The sequence below is a fragment of the Balaenoptera borealis genome (assembly GCF_965194805.1).
Source record: "Balaenoptera borealis genome assembly, chromosome: 3".
Lineage (NCBI taxonomy): Eukaryota > Metazoa > Chordata > Mammalia > Artiodactyla > Balaenopteridae > Balaenoptera > Balaenoptera borealis.
In genome coordinates, this window is record NC_138866.1 from 12916796 (window position 1) to 12939702 (window position 22907).

Genomic DNA, 22907 nt, shown 5'->3' on the forward strand with positions numbered 1-22907 from the left:
GGCAAGAAGAGCAGGCGGTGGGACACAGACCCAGGGGACGTTCAGGGGGTGAGTGGACAGGAGGTCTCTGTGAAGGAGATGAAAAAAATGTCCAGCAAACTAGGGTGGAAGCCCAGAGAGTAAAGCCAAGGAGCGAGAGGCTCAAGGGGCAGGGGAGTGCAATGGCACCAAGGTTCCAGAAAGAGGGAGTCAGATCAGGGAAGAAAAGCACCTTCTGGATGCAGAGTATGGCTGTCTTTAGTGACTTTAGTCTAGGCATTGATCATGGGAACAGAAACCAGATTGCAATGAGTGATGGAGGACTGAAGAGGCAGGTAGGCAGTAGAGATGATTTTTTCAAGAAGGTTGGCCATGAAGAGACAGAGAAAGGGAAACTGAAGAGAGAGGTTAGAAATATGGGATCAAGAACTGGGTATTTATTCCTGTCTTGCCACTAGGTTCTTCATGACCTTTTTTTTTTTTCCTTAGATTCCATATATATGTGTTAGCATACCGTATTTGTTTTTCTCTTTCTGACTTACTTCACTCTGTATGACAGAAAATAAAGACACAGACCTACTAGAGAATGGACTTGAGGATATGGGGAGGGTGAGGGGTGAGATGTGACAGGGTGAGAGAGTGGCATGGACATATATACACTACCAAATGTAAAATAGATAGCTAGTGGGAAGCAGCCGCATAGCACAGGGAGATCAGCTCGGTGCTTTGTGACCACCTAGAGGGGTGGGATAGGGAGGGTGGGAGGGAGACAGAAGAGGGAGGGGATATGGGGATGTATGTATATGTATAGCTGATTCACTTTGTTATAAAGCAGAAACTAACACACCATTGTAAAGCAATTATACTCCAATAAAGATGTTTAAAAAAAAAAAAAAGAACTGGGTATTTTTCAGACTGAAGAGACTGAACACGTTCAGGTACTGATGAGAAGTGTTGGTAGAGAAGAGGGTGAAGATGTAAGTGAGAGAAAATTGACTGGAGGGAGGCTGCAGGGGCACAAGGGGAAGGGCAGCTGGGGGCCGGAGCCACTCCTTCCCTGGCATGGGGGGATGGAGAAGAAGAGCAGGAGATGTGTTAGGGGGTTGAGCAGGAGGACCTTGAGAGAGTTTCTTGGGACCTTAATTTTGTTGTTTTATCAAAGGGCAAGTTGGGTTCTCTGTCAATGACGATGACAGACACGGAGGTTAAAAAGAAGGGTTGGTGAAAGAGGGACTGTCAGGAGGAGATGCCAGTGGCAATGGACAGGGAAGGATCTAGGGACATCTGGAAGGGTTTCCAGGCATCCTTGGGAATTCCTCTAGCAGCAGTCGGCACCCCAGGAAGGAGCAGGGCAGAAATGCCCTAGAAGTAGGGTTCGGCTGGGTGGGTTCACACAGAAGGATAAGTGGACAACAGTGGTTAGAGAGAATGCAGGTTAGAGAGAGAAACCGACCACCATAGTCAAACAAAGCCGACCGCCGAGTTAACAATAGTCACCGGTTCAGATGTTTAGCACAGTGGTCAAGGTCACTTCTGTGTATAGACTAGATTCCCTCTTCAACAAAGAAAGTGATGGGGGCAGATAGAGTAATGATGGAAAGAGCAGGATTTTTTTTTGGCCGCACCGCAAGGCTCGTGGTATCTTAGTTCCCTGACCAGGGACTGAACCCCGGTCATGGCAGTGAAAGCACCAAGTCCTAACCACTGGACTGCCAGGGAATTCCCAAGAGCAGGACTTTTAGAATCAGCCAGATGTGGGTTCAAAAGCATCCTTACTATTTCCCTCTCTGAGCTTAGCATTTTTGTCTATAAAATATGAAATCCTTTATATTAATCCTTTGCAGAGTTGCAAGGATTAAACACGACGATTAACGTAGAGTAATCCTGTTAGGTTGTAATCTCCATTAGGTGTCTGTCTCGTTATTTACTGCTCTAACTTCTGCTTCTTGTAGGTGCCTGGCACATAATAGGCCCTCAACAAATACAAATTTCCTTCTTCATCTCTTAGGCAATATTCATCATAGCACCTTCTCTGGTAAGTTCCCCTGAGACAACTGGCATTCCCTTCCTTGACCTGTCCAACCTCAATTACTTGCAGTAATGAGAATGGAACATTGATCCACACTTCCTTTTATTGAGCCAGGCTGTTACTTAACTTTGATTTCAGGAAAGTATGCATCATTGGAGGTTGAACTCTAAGACCACAGAGATTCAGGACCACATGGCTGCCCATCCATCCACCAAACAAGTGGCTTGGCTTCTTTATCACAGCTTCGTGGGCTCACAGATAATTCCTGATGAGGTGGGGATAAGGTTCCCTCCTCAACACACGCGAAGATGGACTCCAAGGGAATGGAAGGAACACAGGTACCCTTCCTTAATCAGCCACCAGAGGCCCAAGATCCAAGGGATAGTGACTCTCGAGAGACAAGGGATCATGGAATTTACTTTGCATGTTGAGAAAGTTGTCCAAAAATTCAGAAGAAAAAAAATTTTAAACAGAGCCCAATGCTACTCTTGCTGGGAGATTTGGGCAGTGAAGGAACAGGCTGCCCAATCCAGTGGACAGTCAGTCTGACCAGGCTGTTGGAGAGAATCACACTGCCACCAGAGGTGTTTATCTGAAACATGGAGCTAAGAGCCATCCTTGGATTTTGCTAAAGAAGAAATCCAAGGGTAAAGCAGACATCCAACAGACAAGACGTAGAGCACCAATGGGCTGAGAAACTGGCAGACCAAGAAGACATTAATGACTTCAAATTCAGATCCAAAACACATGTCTCTGGCAACATGGCACAGAAACTGTGAACTATCCCCAGTTTCCACTCTCCCTTTCTTCCTTTTAATAAGAGAACTCCTAAGTTTTAGTTGGGCATATTTAGCTGGCCCAGTTAGATAATACATTTCCCAGGCTCACCTGCAGCTTAGTGTGCCCAAGTTCTGGCCAATGGAAGCACATGGACGACCTCTGAATGACATCATTTAGCAGGGGGCTGCTGGCCTTCCCCCTCCTCTCCTCCTCTTCCTCCAGGCAGGAACAGAAGGTGGACGTGATGTTGAGCCAGCTTTGACTATGCAGAAGAGGACACAGTAGGGGATGGGGAGCAACACAGTGGAGGGAACCTGGGTTCCTGAATGACCCTGTGGAGCAGAGTTGTTTACCTGTCCTGGACTGACTAGCATCCTCTTAGCTATGAGGTGAAAGAGAAATACATGTCTCTCCTTTTTTGAGAAAATGTATTTTTGGGTCTTTTTGTTACAACTTAGCCTGTACCCTAAGTAATACAGAACATTTCCCAAAGGAACAGACAACAATAATTTTAGTACTGATAGTAATATTTACTGAAAGCTTACTGTGTGCCAGACATTGTTCTAAACACTTCACATGTATTATCACGTTTAATCCACACAACACTCCCTAGATAAGGGCTATTATCATTTTACAGAAAAGAAGGCGCAGGTAGATTGAGCACTTTGTCCAAAGACTCATGGCTATTGAAGTGGCCAAACCAGTAGTCAAACAAGTGATTTGGATGGAGATCATATCCTTAGTCACTATGCTTTTCAAAGCATAACTTTTCACAATTCTATGCAGCCAAAGAACATGGCTTAGTTTTCCAGAGAGCTGTGCCCAAATGTTAACTTTTCTTCAAAATTACTGCAGGACCAAGGGAAGTCATTTAGCTTCTCTGCTAGTTGGTTTTCTCCGAGAGCACAGGAAGGAGACGCAAACTACTTGACCTCACGCAACTGCTAGAAGGATAAAATGAATTCATGTACATTCAAGAAATGTTGTGAAGCTATAAAATGTAGCATAAATGAAATATGGCCTTAAGGCAAGCTGGGAAATCCTTAAAACCAAAATAACAAAATGCACTCAAATTTTTTTTTAATGCAAATACCATCTAGCAATTTGGCAGATCGCCTGGAAAGGCTGCGAAATCTGTTAAGGAGAAAGGTACGTTTGGTTTTGTGCATCTGTCATCCTCAACTGAAAAAGGGAGAGATTAATTGAGGTTAATTGAAAGCGAGCATACCTGTGTGCCTGGTGTGTGTGTGCACATGCACACACACGCACACTGGCTCTCAATAGAAGAGAACCATTATTATCAAGAGCAGAAGTAGCAGTAATCTGCGATGCCTATGGGAAGCAGGCACACAAGTTGGGGCATGGGGTGGGGAATGCAAAATGCTTGCAGGGTGAGCGGGGACTCTGGTGAACAGGCAGCTCCAGCTTCAGCTGCCCTGCTGCAATGTGAGCCTGGTGTTTCAGAATTTTCAGGGTCACATATGCAATACTTCCATTTTCTAAAGATGCTCAGATTTATACATCAAACATGTCATGGGCCAGCAGTTGATTTCCTGGGATCTAGCCCTGCAGCTGGAAGTCACATCTGACCTTTTATGATGTTTCATCATAATTAGGTACAAGCCACAGTTTAGCTTTCTCTCAGCTAACCCCACCCTGCCCTGCCCTGCCTCACCCCAGGCCACCTTCCTCTTCCTTCTTCCCCACTTTAACTCCACCCCTCTGGGCTTTCTCTTTGCCTTCTGCCCTTGGACCTCTCCTTCCCTTCCTTTTCACTTGTACCCAGTTATCTTGAAGACACAGAGTAGCTTCCCTCCTCTGCATGCCAATCAATGCCAACATAATCGCAACCTGCTACCCGCCCCCAACACATGATCATTTTTGCATGCCAAGTAAGGTGGATTACAGCGGGCTCTTGATGGTCCATCACGAAGGAGGGGGGCAGGGGGGCACAGGTAACGCTACAGAGGGGACACCCAAAAGTCACAAGGCTTTGTCTTTAGCGTTTGGTGGCCCACAGGTCAGAAGCCCGCCACAGCGGTCACCTGCGCCATGTTGGTCCTGCCCCCCCCAGTGGAGACCGAGACAAGGGGGCTCACAGCTGGGAGAAAGCTCTGTCTCCAGCCAAGGTGGGGGTGACGGTCTCGCCTCCACCTTTCCCTCCCCAGAGGTCCCCGCCTGTGTCCTGTGGGCGCCCAGCTGACTGCCCATGTCTGCGGCACCTGGAGTCCCTGCACCCCCGGCTCCCCCCACCCTCATCTTGGCCATTAGCTTTATCGCCTTGTCGCCAGCAAGACTGTGGCCCAAAGGCCAACGGTTACTTCTGACAGGTTTCAGTTTCTCTTTCTTTGCTTTCACATGACCTTGGGTCCTCAGGGCAATGACCTGAACTGAAAGGCCCAGGAGTGAGGGAGGACAGAGAGGAGGCAGGCCACCCACACCTGGGGTGCGTCCGTCATCAGGTGCTACCTATCATGAGCCCAGCTTTCTAAAGCGAAGAACAGACGGGAACCCCTGGGGAGAAGTTCAGGAAATTCTGTGCCCTGCTAACTGGCTGTGCCCTGCGCGGGCTCCGCAGGCCCTTCAGCTCCTGCGGTGGCGGCGGCGGGGTGTGCGGACGTCGCCTGGGGCAGAGGGGGGCTGTGCTGTGTTCCGTGCCCTCCTGACTTACTGTTTGCTTGGGGCGTCTGGACTAGGGCTACAGTTCCTCTCTTTGTTTCCAGCGCCTTGCAAAAATGTATGCTTCCCTCAAAAAGGCACAAAGGTCCCCTTTCTTCAGCTCGCCCGCACCACCCGGGTTGTTCTGCAGGGCTCGGGTCCGCAAGCCCAGACCAACCCCAGCGCAGACCGTCGCAGCCTTGCTCTGCAGCCCGTGCTCACGTGGCCTGTGCGCCGGCCGGTGGCCTCCTAGGCGGGCAGCCGACCCCAGTTCTTAAAGCCGCAGAGCCCCCGGCGGCTGGGCGGATGCTACCAGCCTGTGCCTAGTTTCTCTGCAGGAGTTAGCCTGCCCTCCCTGGAAACAGGGACACATAATGCAAGAGCTTGACTGACGTCACCCAGGGAACTTTGAAAAATTCTGATGCCCCAGAAATTCTTTCTTTTTAATTGAAATACAACTGATACACAATATTGTGTTAGTTTTAGGTATACAGCAAAGTGATTCAGTAATATATATATATATTTTTTTTTTTCAGACTATTTTCCATTATAGTTATTATAAGATATTGAATATAGTTCTCTGTGCTATACAGTAAACCCTTGTTGCTTATCTATTTTATGTATAGTAGTTTGTATCTGTTAACCTCATACTCCTAATTTATCCTCCCCTACCCCTTCCCCCTTTGGTAACCATAAGTTTGTTTTCTGTTTGTGAGTCTGTTCTGTTTCTGTTTTGTATGTAGATTCCTTTGTATTATTTTTTTGATTCCACATACAAGTGATATCATAATATTTGTCTTTATCTGACTTACTTAGTATGATATTCTCTAGGTTCATCCCCATTGCTGCAAATGGCAATATTTCATTCTTTTTATGGCTAAGTGATATTCCATTGTGTGTGTGTGTGTGTGTGTATGTATATATATATATATATATATATATATATATATATATATATATATATATATATATACACACCACATATTATTAAACCAGTTGTGTGTTGATAGCCCCAGAAATTCTGATGTAATTGATCTGGGAGCGCAACCTGGGCACCAAAGATTTTCAAAACTGCCCAGGAGAATCTAATGTTTTGGGAATCACTATCAGTGCTTTTCAAACTTCAGCGTGCTCAAGAATCACATGGGGATCCTGTGAAAATGCAGGCTCTGATCCAGAAGGTCTGGGGTGGGGCTGAGGTTCTGCATTTCTAACAAGCTCCCAGGAGATGCAGTTGCCTCTGGTCCACGGACCACACTGAAGAGCCGAGTTGATGGCTGGGTCTGCATCCTGCCACCCCCACTTGGAGCCCTTGGTGAGTTTCTCTCTAGGCCTCCATTTCCCTGTCGTTCATCTTGGTCAGCTGTTGTGAGGATTAACTGAGATAATAAGCCTGAAGTACTACAGCAGCACCTTGTACTCGGAAAGCACGCAGATGTCAGCTCCTGTGATTTTCTGTTAGATGCCTTCTTCAAGGGAAGAACAGGATCTCTTTCTTCTGATCTGTCCCTCTCCTACTTCAAAGCCATCAGGACTTCTCTTCTGCCCCAGGATTAAGCCCAAACACCATCTGAGGTCCCTCACCAAATGATCTCTGCCCGCACCTGTGGCTTCACTTTTCCGGCCTTTCATGAATCTTAGCACCCTCACCTCAAAACACAAGTCATACACCTAAGCCCACTGCAGGCCCTCCCTTTCAGATCCAGGCCCTGTCCCGTCCCTCCCTAGGCCTGGCTCACTCTTCCTGACCTCTTCCTCCACCTGGCTAACTTTTTCCCCCTCCTTATGACTTGACACAGGTCTGACTTCCTCCGAAGCCTTTCCTGGCTCCCAGGGACAGGTGAGGGGCCCCCTCTGTGTTCCCACAGCCTGCCATTCTTCTCCTCCCCAAACCCTCACCCTTAGGTGTTGTCAGTAGCGATTTACTTGTCTCTCTGCCTCTAGTGGTTGGAAGCTCGGGGCAGGCTGAGCTCACTACCTCATTCAATAATACTGGAATGAGTGAGTTAATGAATGAACGGATAAATGAATGGGTTTAAATGAAAGGTCTCTTTTCTTATAGAATCAGAAACCCTGTGTCATACAGCCCCACCCACCCAGGGTGCTATCTCTGACCAGCTCTGCAAAGGTCCATACCTAAACAAACTACCCATGCTTCCCCCACTCCAGCCCTAGCTTGCCTACCCAGCCCTGGGTCCAAGTCGTACTGTTTGATATCCTATTTCCAGAGAATGAAATAAAGTAAATCGAAAGGTAGTTGTTAAATTGGTCCTGATCTCAGAGAGGCAGCAGTGAGTGGTGGTGTGAAGTGAGATCTTAATTCCCTGGCCAGGAATTGAAGCTGGGTAGCCTGGATGAAAACCAGGAATCCTAGCCACCACACCCCCTGCCTCTTGCCCCCAGTGAAAAATGCATTTCTCATGGAGGCAAAAACTGTGAAAACAGGCGCAAAGTTTATTATTAGAGACATGGCACAACAACAAGTGGGAGAGCACACAGAGAAACTGTTTCGTTAAGACAGAAGCGAGGCAGAGATGCACACCCAGAAAGCAAGGGTGTGGGCGTCCTCCCCAACGAGGAGGAGCGCAGTGAAGAGGCGCTTAAGTCATGCATATAGGGCAGTTCTTCCGGGTCTTGTTTACCTTGTCCAATTACCTGGTTTCTTTTTCCACACCCGACCTGCCCTAGGACTCTCCCCAACATGTGTGCACAACTTTTTTCCAAGATGGGTTTCTGCCAAGAGGCCTATGGGACGGCCTTAGCATCACATATTATGGGGTGGTGCCCCCTCCTTTTTGACCCCCAAGGAGCCTTTCTGCGCATGTGTAGTGTTTCCCTTGCCCCAAGGACAGGAAATATGTGACCTCTTGATCTTTTTCTCAGACAGGGTTTAGCCCCCCTCTGTCCCTGCCGTGACTGTTATCTTAAGGCGTCCACAGGAGACAAAGCCTGGCTATTTACCCTGTTTCTGTTGTTACTTCCATTTCGGAGAGGAAACGGGGGGCTGATTTTTTTTTTTTAATAAATTTACTTATTTATTTATTTATTTATTTATTTATTTATTTTTGGCTGTGTTGGGTCTTCGTTGCTGCACGCGGGCTTTCTCTAGTTGCGGCGAACAGGGGCTACTCTTTGTTGTGGTGCGCGGGCTTCTCATAGCGGTGGCATCTCTTGTTGTGGAGCACAGGCTCTAGGCGCACGGGCTCAGTAGTTGTGGCTCTCCGGCTCCAGAGCGCAGGCTCAGTAGTTGTGGCACACGGGCTTACTTGCTCCACGGCATGTGGGATCTTCCCGGACCAGGGCTCGAACCCATGTCCCCTGCATTGGCAGGTGGATTCTTAACCACTGCACCACCAGGGAAGTCCCAGGAGGCTGATTTTAAATGTCTAACCTGGAGCCCATCTATCTCCTGCTTCAGTCCTAGGTCACAGAGGAGCCAGATCCCACCTATTACGTTAAAGGTTATTAGACAACAGCCAATGGAAACAACCCGAGTCCATCGACAGATGAATGGATACACAACAAGTGGCATAAACGTACAATAGAACTCTGTTCAGCCATGAAAAAGTTCTGATTCGGGCTACAATATGGATGAAGCTTGAAGGCATTATGCTAAGTGAAATAAGCCAGTCACAAAAGGACAGATATTGTCTAATTCTACTTATATGAGACACCTAGAATTGGCAAATTCATAGAGACAGAAAGTATCAATAGAATGGTGGGTACCAGGGGCTGGGGGAGAGAATAATGGGGAGTTACTGTTCAATGGGTACAGAGCTTCTATAGGGGATGATGAAAACGTTTTGGAAATGGACAGGGGTGAAGGTTGCACAACATTGTGAATATACTTAATGCCATTGAATTTTACACTTAAAAATGTCTGAAATGGTAAATGTTATGTTACCTATATTTTCTCTCACACACAAAAACTATTAGAAACTTTGTGGCAACACCCTAACCTGCACCCCTCAGGGGATGACTGTTTATAAAGAAGCAGAGCTTCAGGGCCAGAAACATGCCCCAGCCTTTCCATTTTCCTTGAGGCTTAAAGCTGAAATGCAGAGCCCCAGAAGGTTAAACTGTGTGGATGACCAGAGGGGCAAGGAATGTCAAATATTTACAGTTGGTTTTTCAGTGGGTGAGATCCAGGCAAAACTGCTAAGGGAGAGAAATATTACAGTATTCAGATAGCGTCAGAGCCCACTTTGCAAAAGAAGCAATTGCTTGTGTCAAAAGAATTTAGAAGTATAATCAGCTATTGTTTGCAATTGCTTAGCTAAAATGAGGCCTCCTCAAAAAAAAAAATTTAAACCCAGGTAGCTATCGTATGCCAGGTAATTGTAGCTATTTAAAAGTTGAGGAGAGGGAAGGCAATTGAAGGGATTCAGTGTGTGATAGAAATTGGAATTCAAGATACTTTTCCTAAAGAGACACCTCAACCTGAATTAGATGTGAAGCTTCCAGAGATGGTCATCTCCGACAACGGCAAGGCTGAGGGATTAGGCCTCTGGTTGGAATCAAGATTTCTGCAAACCACTGAAGAGAGATCAAAGTCTATTTCCTGCTTTGGCTCCACTGAGGTGGAGTATCCCGGGCCCGCCCCGAAACCCCCAGGAGAAACCGGCATCCGGCAGCCAGCACCCTCAGCACCTTGTTTTTTTAAGTCAGCCCCAGGAAATTTAAGTTAGGGCGGGAAAAATGCAAGTTCCCGTGTGTGCTGGGTTGGTGCTCCAAGGACAATGGTGCTTCAAGGACAAAGGTCCACCCTGCCTGTAAAATTGTCAGCATTACACCCCCTACGGGGACTCTTAATCGCCCTCCCCACAATGTTGCGATGGTTACGAAATTCCTGAGCCCACCTGGGTGACGCCCACCTGGGCAAGAGGACCCGTTCCAAATAAGGAAAGGCATCTGCCCTGTCCCACTCTCACGCTATAGAAGGAAGGTATATGTGCCTCAACCAATCAGTAAACGAAATTTTCACCTCGGACTATTCCTTTGTTTTCTGGCTATAAAAACTGATCAATAGCACATGTTCGGGCTCAACCCTCCCAAACTACTAGGAAGTCTGCCCGCTGTTCTGGCAGCAACCTTCCTTCTAATAAATTCTGTCTTCTTTACATTCTGCCTTGTGTCTGGAAATTCTTTTCCAACCCGTTTTCGGACCACGACACTGGGTCCACAAAGGTAGCTGGGAAGGACTTAGCTTCTGGTTTCCTGTTCAGGCTGTCTCCATCTGGGTCTCCACCTTCTCAGGTATTACACACCTTTCCCTTCCTACAAAGGGCTTTTGCACCGCTGATCTCCTCCAAGTAACTGCTCCAGCTCTCCAAGGGAGAGGGACGGAGGCAGATGGCTGAGTACTACAGTCTGAAACTTACACCTGTGGGATGAGGCGCCCAGAGTCTAGGGCAGCCAGGGCATAAAGACAGCCAGGCCTCAGAGGCCCCACAGGTCCAGGGAGGGACAGCGGGACAGGCTTAGTTACTTCCCTCATCTTCAGTGCTTTACTTCCTCTAGAAGTCACCCTGACCCACCAGACCAAGGCAGCACCTCCTGTTATAAACTCTCAAAGCTGCCAAACTTTTCCTTCAAAGCACTCATTACTTTAAGGAATTCTAAACCCATAAAATTATTTGATTGTCTGACTCTTCCACTAGACATTAGGTTGCATGAGAGCAGGAAATATGCCTGTTTTGCTGGCTGCCGTGTCCCCTGTGCCTAGCAAAGTGACTGGCACATAGTAGATGCTCAATAAACACTTGCTGAATGAATGAATCAAGGGAACCAGAGGAGATGGAAAGGGAGTTCTGAAATATTTCATTGAGGTCCTGAAAATTAAACTTGCTCCTGTGTTTATTCCACGTTATCCCACAGTTACATTAATAATAGCTACCATTTCCAACCATACTAGTAATTATAGTAACCATTTACTGAGTTCTTACTATATGCCATGTTCATGGTTTATCTAATTTAGGGGTTAGTCTCATTTGATCCAGACAGCTATGCTCTGAAGTAGACACTATTATTATTCCCATACCAAGGATGAGAAAACTGAAGCTCTGAGGGGTTGGCTAAGTGTCTTGCCCGTGGCCATACAGATAGCAAGTGGTGGAGCAGGGATTTGACTATTGCTGGGTCCTTTATATACGTAATTGCATTTCATCCTCATGGAAATTCCATGAGGGAACTGAGGCTCAGAGAGGTTAAACAACCTGCATGAAGTTACACAGCTAGGAAGCCATGGAGTCAGGCTTCAAACCAGGCTCTGATTCTAAGATCACTCTCTAAAAGAATGCCTTCATGGCTTAATGAAATGTGATTTTTAGAAAATGATTAGAGAAGTTCAGATGAGTGAGGCCAGCAGGGTGAATCAAAACGAGAAATCCAGATTCAACTGAACAGAAGACTAGAATTTCCTGCTTAAGGGGCTGGTCCCCCAACTCTAGCTCGGTGTCCGCTGCACATTCTCATCTGCCTCTGTCTCAGGAAACTACCTTTCCTCTGAGATCCCCCATCCTGCAGCCACTACCTCAAACTGAAATGTTTGTGTAGGACCAAACCCTGGGGCAGGGGAGGGTTTCCTGTGACCTCCTTGTAAATCTCTCTGCTTTCACAGGGCCTGGTGGGCACTCAGCCAGCCTCGCTCTCTGCAGTGCCAGGGCCCCACACCGCTGGAAGTTCCTGAAAGGCTAAGTAAGCAACCTCGTCCCCTGTCCTAGGAACAGAGCAGCTCTTGAGTCCATTCTGCTGGCAGAGCAGAAGGAAATCATGGCGCCTGTTGGAATAGGGCCCAGCCAATGGGAGACTCCTCAAGCACAGCTGAGCTTCAGCACAAGGGACCAGTGGTTTTCATAGTTTTCAAAAGAACATTTCTCAGCCACAAATAATGTCATTGTCACGGTAGCCCTTCCTGTTTTGCACAAATCAACCACATTAAAAACAGAAAGAGGCAAGAGGCTGCCACTCGTTACATCTGCAGTTGTTTGGGAAATGTTGGCTTCTGGGGATGGTTTAAGGCAGGCAAAGGCACATGAAAGGTGCGGGGCCACCAGCTTTTCTTTCCATTGCCTTCTGTTCCAACACCCGGGCCCAGACTATCACAATAAATTTCCTGACTGGTCCCGGTGCTCTGGTCTCTTCTTGCCCCCGCTGTTCTCCACACGCTTCCAGACCAACAGTCCCCAGGTGGTATTTTGGTCATATCATCTATTTGCTCCAGACCCTTCAGTGGCCTTTCCAGAGACCACAGAGTAAAGTCTGAAGACTTAGTCAGGCATCTGAGGCCCTCCTCTAGTGACTGCGACTCCATTTACACACACTCCGCTTCCGGGGCTGAAACCAGGGTGAAACTAGTACAAAAGGTAAAAGGGCACCAAATAACTCAGTAACCGAGATAAGTACTGATTAAAAAAAAAAAAAAAAATTAATGCAAAAAATCCACGATGAGCAAATTACCAAAATTTCACCTGCAGTTCCGTGCTCACCTCACTGGCCTGTTGGCTGTCTCTTGCCCCTTCCCCACCCAGCTCCTGACCCCTCTCAGCCTGCTTTGGTTTTTCACAGCAGGTATTGCCATCTGATGTTCCATTCATTTATTTCTCTCCAGTTATTGCACTACAATCTAAGCTTCATGAGAGAAGGGCCTGATGTCTGTTTGTTCATGGCCGAGTTCCAGAGCCTAGAACAGGGCCTGGTATGTGGCACATACTCAACTAGCATTGGTAAAATTGAATCTCTTCAGTCTAGCTCTTATGTACACCCTCAGTATATAAAGCAGATAAATGAAGTTTTTTAGTTAGTATGACATATACATTATATACATTCAAATTTATATAATTACTTAGAAAGGCAGCCAAAGGAAATATTTTGGTTTGCTTGAACATAAACATTTGAAAACTGATATTATGGACACCTGTGGGCATCAGGTACCACCTTGCAGTATCTTCATTTCACTTTGTATTTGCATTTTCTATGACTGCACAAACTCAAGAGAATATGGATTCATTAAGATAAGATAAGCAGTTGCAATCTGTAACTGTTAAAAAAAAAAAAAACCAAAACTTTAAATGGGTGAATGATATCTCCAGTAAAGCTGTTAAACAAACCAAAATAAAATATTTCTTCTTGCAACTCTTATTTAGATAAACGGAGATTTTCTTTTATTGAAAAGAAATGGAAAGAGACCCTTCATTATGGCCTGGACAAAATCTATTGACCCAAACTAAAGCTTAATGTATTATTACCGTTTTAAAATTTTTATTACAACTTAAAACAATTTAAAATACACTTTAAAATAGAAATTTGACTACTGAATCATTACATTGTATACCGGAAACTAATATAATGTTATACGTCAGTTATACCTCAATTTTTAAAAAAGGAAATTTGAATTCAAAAGTTTGAGGACCCTGTTGAAGCATCTCTAAAGAGTCGGTTTCATGAAATCCTCTTTGAAAACTACTGTCTCTCAATAATTGGGCACCTATCGTATGCTGCCCAACACCGGCATGTATTCTTCTATGTTTCTCTCCAGTGTACTCACTGCAGATAAGTTCTCCAGGAAGCAATCCTGCCTTGCACCATAAATCCCCAGTCTTAGTACTGTGCCTGGCACACGGCTCATCCTCAGGCAGTTTTCGTTTTTGTTTTTAATTTGATTGAACTTAACACCTATCTCAGTTTGATCTGGTGAGTCTTCAGTATCTGTTCCTAAGCTCTCTAGTGAAAAGTAAAAAATATGCAATTTTTATGTCTCAGAGTCATAAGTAAAAATAACAATAGCTAGCATGAATTAAACTCTCTGCTGTGCATTTATTTGGATTTCCTCCTTCAGTTATTCTGTGCACTACAGTGCTATTATCATCAGCCCCATTTTACTGAAGAAGAAACTGAGGCTGCCAAGTAACAGAGAAGAAACTGTTACTATGGACACATAGTTGGGAAGCTGAGAGCTGGGACTCAGACAGTCAGGCTCCAGAGTCAGCTTGGAAATGATATGAAGCCACTGGATGGACCAATTAGGAGGAGAGAAGAAAGCCCAGGACTGAGTCAGGTAGAAGAGGATTGGGCACATGAATGGCCCAAAGTATAGGTGGAAAACCAAGAGAGAGAGAGGAGTCATGGAACCCAAGAGAGCAGGACTGCGTGTGATAAGCACATAAGAGAGTTTCTCAGACGTGGCGTCATGGAAGCTCTTAGTGACTCTGACAAGAGGAGTCTCTTTATCAGGCTTTCTCAACTGCTGCACTATTGTCATCTGTGGCCACAGAATTCTGTGTTGCGGGGGTTGGCCTGTGCACTGTAGAATGTTCTGCAGCAGTCCTGGTCCCCACCTGCTGGATGCCAGTAGCACCCCTCCCCGAGTAGTGACAACCAAAACTGTTTCCAGACGCTACCAGAAGTCTCCTGGGGGACAAAAGTGCTCCTGGTTGAGAACTACTGCTTTGAGAGTGGTGGGGGCAGAATCTAACCTGGAATAAGTAGAGGAGAGAAGGGGAGGTGAGGGAGAGGAGAAAGCCAGAAATGAGGTGGGGCTGGAGGTGGCAAGCAGGGCCAAGGGACATGTTTGTTGTTGTTGTTGTTTTTAAATATTCATTATTCATTTGGCTGCGCTGGGTCTTAGTTGCGGCACGCGGGACCTTCATTGCCGCATGCGGGATCTTTAGTTGCAGCCTGCGGGAAACTTTTTTTTCAGTTGCAGCATGCGGAATCTAGTTCCCTGACCAGGGATCGAACCCCGGCCCCCTGCACTGGGAGCGTGGAGCCTTAGCCACTGGACCACCAGGGAAGTTCCTTTGTGGTTGTTTTTAAAACTCATATGTATATATGAGTTATATATAGGTATGTATATGTATGTAAATATACATTCGTATACACATATATATGAAAGTTTTAAAACTCTCATTATGTATCTATGTGTGTATGTATATATATATATATGTATATATATATATATATATATATATATATATATATATATATATACACACATATATATGAAACAGCAGAGAAGGCTTATAGGTTGATGACATTGATCCAGGAGAGTGAAAATTTGTTGATGAAGGAGAGACAGAGAGAGAAACAGTAGGTGTGATTTTTGGGGATAGGCAAAAAAAGGAATAAGATCCAGATCACATGTTGAAGGATTTGCCTATGAAAGGAGCAGAGACACTTACTCTAGCATAAGAGTAGAAAGAGAGGCCTGCTGTCAGGGTAGACGTAGGAAGGTGTGTACTTTCGGTGGTGGCAAGAGGAGGGGCTTCCATCTGTTGGCTTCTGTTTTCCCAGTCAAGCCTGTGGCTGGGCCAGCAGCAGAGCTGGGATGGAGAGAAAGGAGGACGAGGGAGGAAAGGCACAATACTGTGTTGGAGCAAAGCAAGCTAAAAGGAGGAGAGGGTAGGATTCCTAGGCGGTGTCATAGCCCATTTGCAGCCTGAGGCCAGGAATTTTTTTAAAAAATTTTTATTTATTATTTATTTATTATGTTTATTTTTGGCTGTGTTGGGTCTTCGTTTCTGTGTGAGGGCTTTCTCCAGTTGCGGCGAGTGGGGGCCACTCTTCATCGCGGTGCGCGGGCCTGTCACTATCGCGGCCTCTCTTGTTGCGGAGCAGAGGCTCCAGACGCTCAGGCTCAGTAGTTGTGGCTCACGGGCCCAGTTGCTCCGCGGCATGTGGGATCTTCCCAGACCAGGGCTCGAACCCATGTCCCCTGCATTGGCAGGCAGATTCTCAACCACTGCGCCACCAGGGAAGCCCAGAGGCCAGGAATTTGAAATGAAGCCAGCCTACGTGGTGTGAGGATTTACCACAGCAACTTCATCGGCGCTGGGGACAGCAAGGCCAGGTGGGTGGAGGCTTGGTGACTGGCGGAAGCTCCCCAGGCAGCTGGCAGGAATGGGGCCCCAGCGCTGGGTTGTTCATCCTCCATCCAGAGGGAAACACGGAGGTATCTGTGCACCTTCGAGATCAAGAACTAGGGGGAGAGCATCAAAAAATCTACAAACAGTAAATGCTGGAGAGGGTGTGGAGAAAAGGGAACCCTCCTGCACTGTTGGTTGGAATGTAAATTGATACAGCCACTATGGAGAACAATATGGAGGTTCCTTAAAAAACTAAAAATAGAGCTACCATATGATCCAGCAATCCCACCACTGGGCTTGTACCCTGAGAAAACCATAATTCAAAAAGAGTCATGTACCACAATGTTCATTGCAGCATTATTTACAATAGCCAGGACATGGAAGCAACCTAAATGTCCATCGACAGATGAATGGATAAAGAAGATGTGCCACATATAGACAATAGAATATTACTCAGCCATAAAAAGAAACGAAATTGAGTTATTTGTAGTGAGGTGGAGGGACCTAGAGTCTGTCATACAGAGTGAAGTAAGTCAGAAAGAGAAAAACAAATACCATATGCTAACACATATATATGGAATCTAAAAAAAAAAAAAAAAGGTTCTGAAGAACCTAGGGGCAGGACAAAAGACGCAGACGTAGAGAATGGACTTGAGGACACGGGGAGGGGGAAGGGTAAGCTGGGACAAAGTGAGAGAGTGGCCTGGACATATATACACAACCAAATGTAAAACAGATAGCTAGTGGGAAGCAGCCGCATAGCACAGGGAGATCAGCTCGGTGCTTTGTGACCACCTAGAGGGGTGGGATGGGGAGGGTGGGAGGGAGATGCAAGAGGGAGGAGATATGGGGATATATGTACACGTATCGCTGATTCACTTTGTTATACAGCAGAAACTAACACACCATTGTAAAGCAATTATACTCCAATAAAGATGTTAAAAAAAAAAAAAAAGGGAACAAGGGGCAGGGCACAGCAGCTTCTCATGCCCAAGAGCAGACACACAGGTCTCCCAGACCACGCCCAATCCCCCAAGTCCATGCTCTCTGTGTCGTGCCTGTGAGCCCCTACTCTACCCCACCAAGCTGTAACCAAGGCCCACTAACCCTCCACATTTCGCCAGTGGACGCCCCTGCTCCTCTGCAAGTCATGCCTGCCTTCCATTCCCAGTAACACCTTCCTTTTGGCTCCTGTCCCCAGTCCAGAGAGAGGGCAGCAAGTATGAGAAATGATTCCAGGTAGGAAGCAACATTCAAAATTCCAGACATTATGATCTGCTCATCTTAAAATGAGGCAAGTCCTCTACTAGATATGAGATGGAAATTTTAATGAGAGGAATTTCAACTCCCCCCAACACCTCCTTCTGGAATCCAGAAAACTTCAGTAAGAATAAGGGAAACAGGGGACTTCCCTGGTGGTCCAGTGGCTAAGACTCCGTGCTCCCAATGCAGGGGATCCCTGGTCAGGGAACTAGATCCCACACGCTGCAACTGAGAGTTTGCATGCCACAACTAAAGATCCCGCATGCCGCAACTAAGACCCGGAGAAGCCAAATAAATAAATAAATATTAAAAAAAAAAAAAAAAAAGAATAAGGGAAACACCCAGAAGTCTGGAGTACTGATCAATTTATTGGAGCCAGAAAGTCAAATTAGAAAGACAATTTCTGGTGGTTTATTTTGACTCGACTCAAGAATGCTTCAAGAAGCTAACTTGATGATTTGTGTGGCATTTGGAACCTCCCTAAGGTTTTAGGATGTTACCCCCTTGCCAGGGGGTGGGTGGTCTTCAACATCCCAGTGGAAGTGTCATATCATTGTGAGAATATCAGAAATATTGGCTTTCTGGGGATACCAGTGTGACAGCTGACCACGCTACCGCCAAGGGGCAGCCTACCATCTAAGGGGGTTTTCAGATGTGAGTGTGCATCGGAATCTCCAGGAGGGCTTGTTAAATCGCAGATTGCTGGGCCCACCTCCAGAGTTCTTGATTCCACAGGCCTAGGGAATCTGCATTTCTAAGCTCCCAGGGGATGCTGCCCCAGGACCCCACTTTTTACCCACTGGCCTAGTGGAAGGAGACAGGTGTTGGTGTCACATTAGAGTTTGAATCCTGGCTCCATCAGGCTTTGGAAGCCTGGGCAAGTCACCTCACTGCTCACTTATAAAATGGGAATCATCTTGCACACGTTGAGAGCTTGTTTTGAAAATCAGAGAGATTTCATGTCAAGTCCATGGCTCCAAGTAGGCACTCGGGAAAAGAAAAGTGGCAGCTATTTTTCACACCTCCACAACTCATAGCTATTTGGATTAGGCATTCAAGACAAGCATCTACTCGGCCTCAGAAGTCGAGAGGAGGTTACTGAATTGGTAATCTCTCCACCCTCTCTTCCTCTTCTTCTGAACATCCAGGCGCCAAAATAGCCCCCAACGCCCACCAATGCACTGCCAGGGATGACAGTTCCAAGCGGAGGAGATAAGTGATCACTTTCAAATTTTGTAATATTTTAAGTACATTATCTTTAAAATCTAGGTCAGGATGAGAAATGAACTTGGGCTGACAGAATGTTAGAGCTGAGAGGAAACTTCAAAACCATCTCACTTTCTTGTTAAAGGTGAGGAAGTGAAGGGGGAGGAACCTGAGACCCTTTAGCGAGGGGTGGCGATTTGCCAAAGGTGGCAGAGCAAGTGAAATGGCAGGTGCAGATCTGGAGGCCAGGTGTGTTGCCTGCCAGCCCTGGGCTCAGTCTCTCACATCCTGAACCTCTGCCTGGGAGATGAGGGCGGGAGGAGATCACTGTAAAAACAGCTCAACTGACCAAAGACGTTATGCTTTCATAATTAAAACTGCAAGTCCCTTGGGCTGGTGTGGTGACCCCGAACTTCTGCATATGGATGATTCTCATCCTAAGGCAATGGTTACCTGCCAAGGGGGACAAATCAGAATCTCTACAAAAGAAGGGAGATTCTTACGCTTATCAGTGAAGGACGTGTGCTAAAATGAGTTTGCAAACACTGACCCCGCACCCTGTCACCTCTCTTCTTAATTCGTTTTTTCTCTTTTATAGGTCAGAAGGTAGATCAGTTTCTTTGCCTTAATTCTTCTAAAACTACTTCCTGCTTCAAGCAGCCTCCCTTCTACTCTCCATTTTCTTTCATTCTCCTCTCACATCACAGCCCACATGCAGAGAACACTTGTTCTGGGCCCAGGACAGAACAGACAACTTCTACTTTTATTAAACTAATAAAGATGAATAAGCAGAAAAACCTATTTGCATTAAATTTTCTCTTATTCCATTATCCCAAACAGCCAGTATTTTCAGGAGCCTATTATTTGCCAAGCATTCTTACAAAGATGGCCCTTTGTTATGCGAGCACGCACTGAGCACACCTAGTACCTGCTGACCTGTGGGCCACACAGGTGTTTCAATGACCACCCTGGTGGGCACTCTCCCTGCCCTTGTAGAACGTCCAAGCTGCCTTCTAAGAAATTATGTCTTTTCGGCAAGAGGACAGGTATAGACAGGATGAGACAGGCTGGAGCTGGCTCACTCGAGCTTATAGGAGCTGACTGATTGATTTTCAGGGATTTTTGTGAGCCAGTGGTTAAACACAACCATTATTAAAAATTAAGTTATATAAACTTACAATTAAATAAATTACATCAAAGACAAAGGTGGTACACACTCAAAACTCATCACTTCCTAATCATTTTATGATGAAAACATCTACAGATTTAAGGCTGTTTTTTTTTTTTTTAAGTTGACACAGAAACCAGAAATTGTACGAGTTAATCTTGGAGAGTGTTTTCATGGGTAGCATGCTCTGTGCCAGTCCACCAATTTATCCAATTTTCCCAGGGTAAGCTCAGTAAAATTGTCTCTTGACATATCTTATCCATCCCTTCCCAGTGGGCCAACTGGTTTCCCTGGGAAAAAGCAAGGAGGGAAATTCCATGTGAGCAAGTGGAGTTGTCATGAGAGCTGGCCCCAGGCTGAAGTTGTAAACTAAGATCCTGGTGGTCGAGGAATTCAGAGAAACAAGCCAGAGGGGGTGTCCACCTCAGCAGTGCCCCGAGTGTGGGTGTGGACCCAGAGCATCCCAAAGGCAGACAAGCCTCTCAGGAGAACTGTGCCGTGGTCAGTCCCCAGGCATTTCTGAGAAAGCCCAGAGTCCTGATGGCTGTACAAACTGCTCCGCTGACTTGGTCGCCCCAGGAGGAGTGGAGAGAGGGTCTCACTCCCCAATTTTCAACAATGCATTGTTCCACTGGTTCAGTTGGCCCCTTACGCAATTTAACTTGAAGGCATGATGAAGACTCCAGCTATCTCAAAATGTGCCCACCAACAGCCCATCAAGCACCTGAAATCTCCATCATTTCTCTGAGTTACGACAGTATCTCCAGACGCCACAGGGGAGACTCTTGTGAGGAGGGCCTGAGTGGAGTGGAAGGGCACCAGCGCCTATAGATATAGCGGCTCAAGTCAAAGTCTCAGGCCAGCAAGATTTTACCTTGGGAGGCAGGGACTGCATCCTGCTTCCGTGGGACATAGAAATGTGAGGTTTGGATTGGGGCAGTAGTGACAGTTCTAGGTTATTAAGATAAGAGGGTGTGTCTGGGGGAAATGTGGGCCCAGATGAGAAGCTGGGGAGGGCGGGGTGAACCAACGGAGAGTCCCACTGAGATGTAGAAACGAAAGGTCCCCAACATTGGAGGAAAAATCGGGGGCATTTGCTCCTATCTGGTCCCTTCAGCCACCATTTCCACCACCCCCCCGCCCCCCGCCCCCGGCATTTGCACAGTCTTCTCTCTCTCCTCTCATCCCACACTACAAATAATTGCAAGTCTTTGTTCTTTGCCTTCCTTCTCCAGCTGTTGCCTTATTTCTGAACTGAATAAAGCCTCTCTTTTGAAATCCACAAAAGAAATGGATTGAACTGTGTGTACTTTTTAAGAGAGGCTTGATTTCATTAGAAAAAAAAAACCACTCCCTTGAAAAAGGAAGAATGTGGAGTGCATCTAATAGTCACTTTCTTTCATGCGGAAAGGGGTAGTGGTGAGCCCACTCTTAAGGCCACTTGCCTCGTCGTGGCCGGAGGTGAGATTAAGTGCAGGCTGGAGTAGAGCTTTGCCCCGGAGGGTCCTGAGAGGCAGCCCTCACCCTCCTCCCTCCTCATGCCCACTCCCCCCCACCCTCCCCCAGGAAACAGCATTTCCCGACCATGTCTCTTGGAGGCTCTCTGGGCAGGGGTGGACCAATTGCTTAGCAATAATCACTGAAAGGCAGGACCACAGAGGAATGACGTCTGTTCTGTGGTTGCTGAGAAGAGTGAGCATGTATCCTCTGTGCTTTCAGGGCCAAGGCAATCGTGAAAGAACTGGAGGGAGATTTCTCATGGTGCCGTCGGGGAGGAGAGAAGATGGCTTGAGCTTTGTGAGCCAAGGAGAGGTGACTGGGGACAGGAGTTCGGCCGGTGCCTTACACCCCTGTGCCTGAGGCTCAAAGTGAGAGGGCTTCATTCACTTTGGGTGGATCCTTTCACAAAATTATATCTTCTTTATATGGATGCCCAGATGACAGCCCAGTCTCGTGAGATCACGGCTTGAACTCTCATTCCAGGCCTGAAGAGATTCCCATCTGTATCTACAGGATTCCAGAGGGCTGTTTTCAAATGGTCACTCCCACCTCTGGGATCCTGCTTCCGCAAGGGCTGTTGTCACTCTTTTTTTTTTAAACTGTGGTAAAGTATTCATAACATAAAATTTACCACTCTTAAAGTTTATAACTTCAGTGGCATTTAAGTATATGAACAATGTTGTACAACCATCAGCACTATCTAGGTCCGGAATTTGTCATCACTCCAAACAAAAACTTCATAGTTATTAGGAAACACTCCCTGTTCCGCCCTCCTCACAGCACCTGACACACACTAGTCTGCTTTCTGTCTCTATTGATTTGCCTCTTCTGGCTATTTCATATAAATGGAATCATACAACATGGGGCCTTTTGTGTCTGGCTTCTTTCACTTAGCATCATACTTCAAGGTTCATCTAGGTTGTAGCATGTCTCAGTCCTTCATTCCTTTTTATGGCTGAGTAATATTCCATTGCATGGATAGACCACATTTTGTTTATCTGTAGTTGCTGTTTTGCATCTCATCTACCCAAATACAAAGCTTGGCCTCTTCCTTCATTTCCACACGACCACACTCACAGTCTCCTCATGAGAATAATGATGATTCACAGGATTCTGTGAGTGTTAAATCATGCACAATAGATAAAGTGACCAAAAGCACCTAGCAAGTAGTGCTCAATAATATATTATTAATATTATCATCATGAGTATATGAATTCCTCTAATCTCTTTTCTGTTGTATCCATCCATTTGTTTTACAAAATACCTTAAATGCAATCAGCATCTCATAGCAGCACAGAGAACATGCCTGGATTAGGTAGTTGCAAGGACTGTATTGAACGCATACGCCAGTGGTTCCCAATCTGGGCACCCAGAAGCCATGGGGTCTCTGCTATAGAGTTACAGCAAGGAGCTCCTGAGCTGTATCTGCAGCAAGCATTCTCCAGCACTCAGTGTCTACTCT

At 46.3% G+C, this 22907-nt stretch overlaps 1 protein-coding gene across 1 annotated transcript in view; it reads right to left on the minus strand.

The window, feature by feature from the left end:
• Window positions 1-8460, minus strand: part of DGLUCY (D-glutamate cyclase) — an 89091-nt gene extending 80631 nt beyond the window's left edge. Inside the window, 1 exon segment of the mRNA XM_082384647.1 lies at window positions 5460-8460. The gene's annotated coding sequence lies outside the window, so the exon portion shown is untranslated.
• Window positions 8461-22907: the final 14447 nt, after the last annotated feature.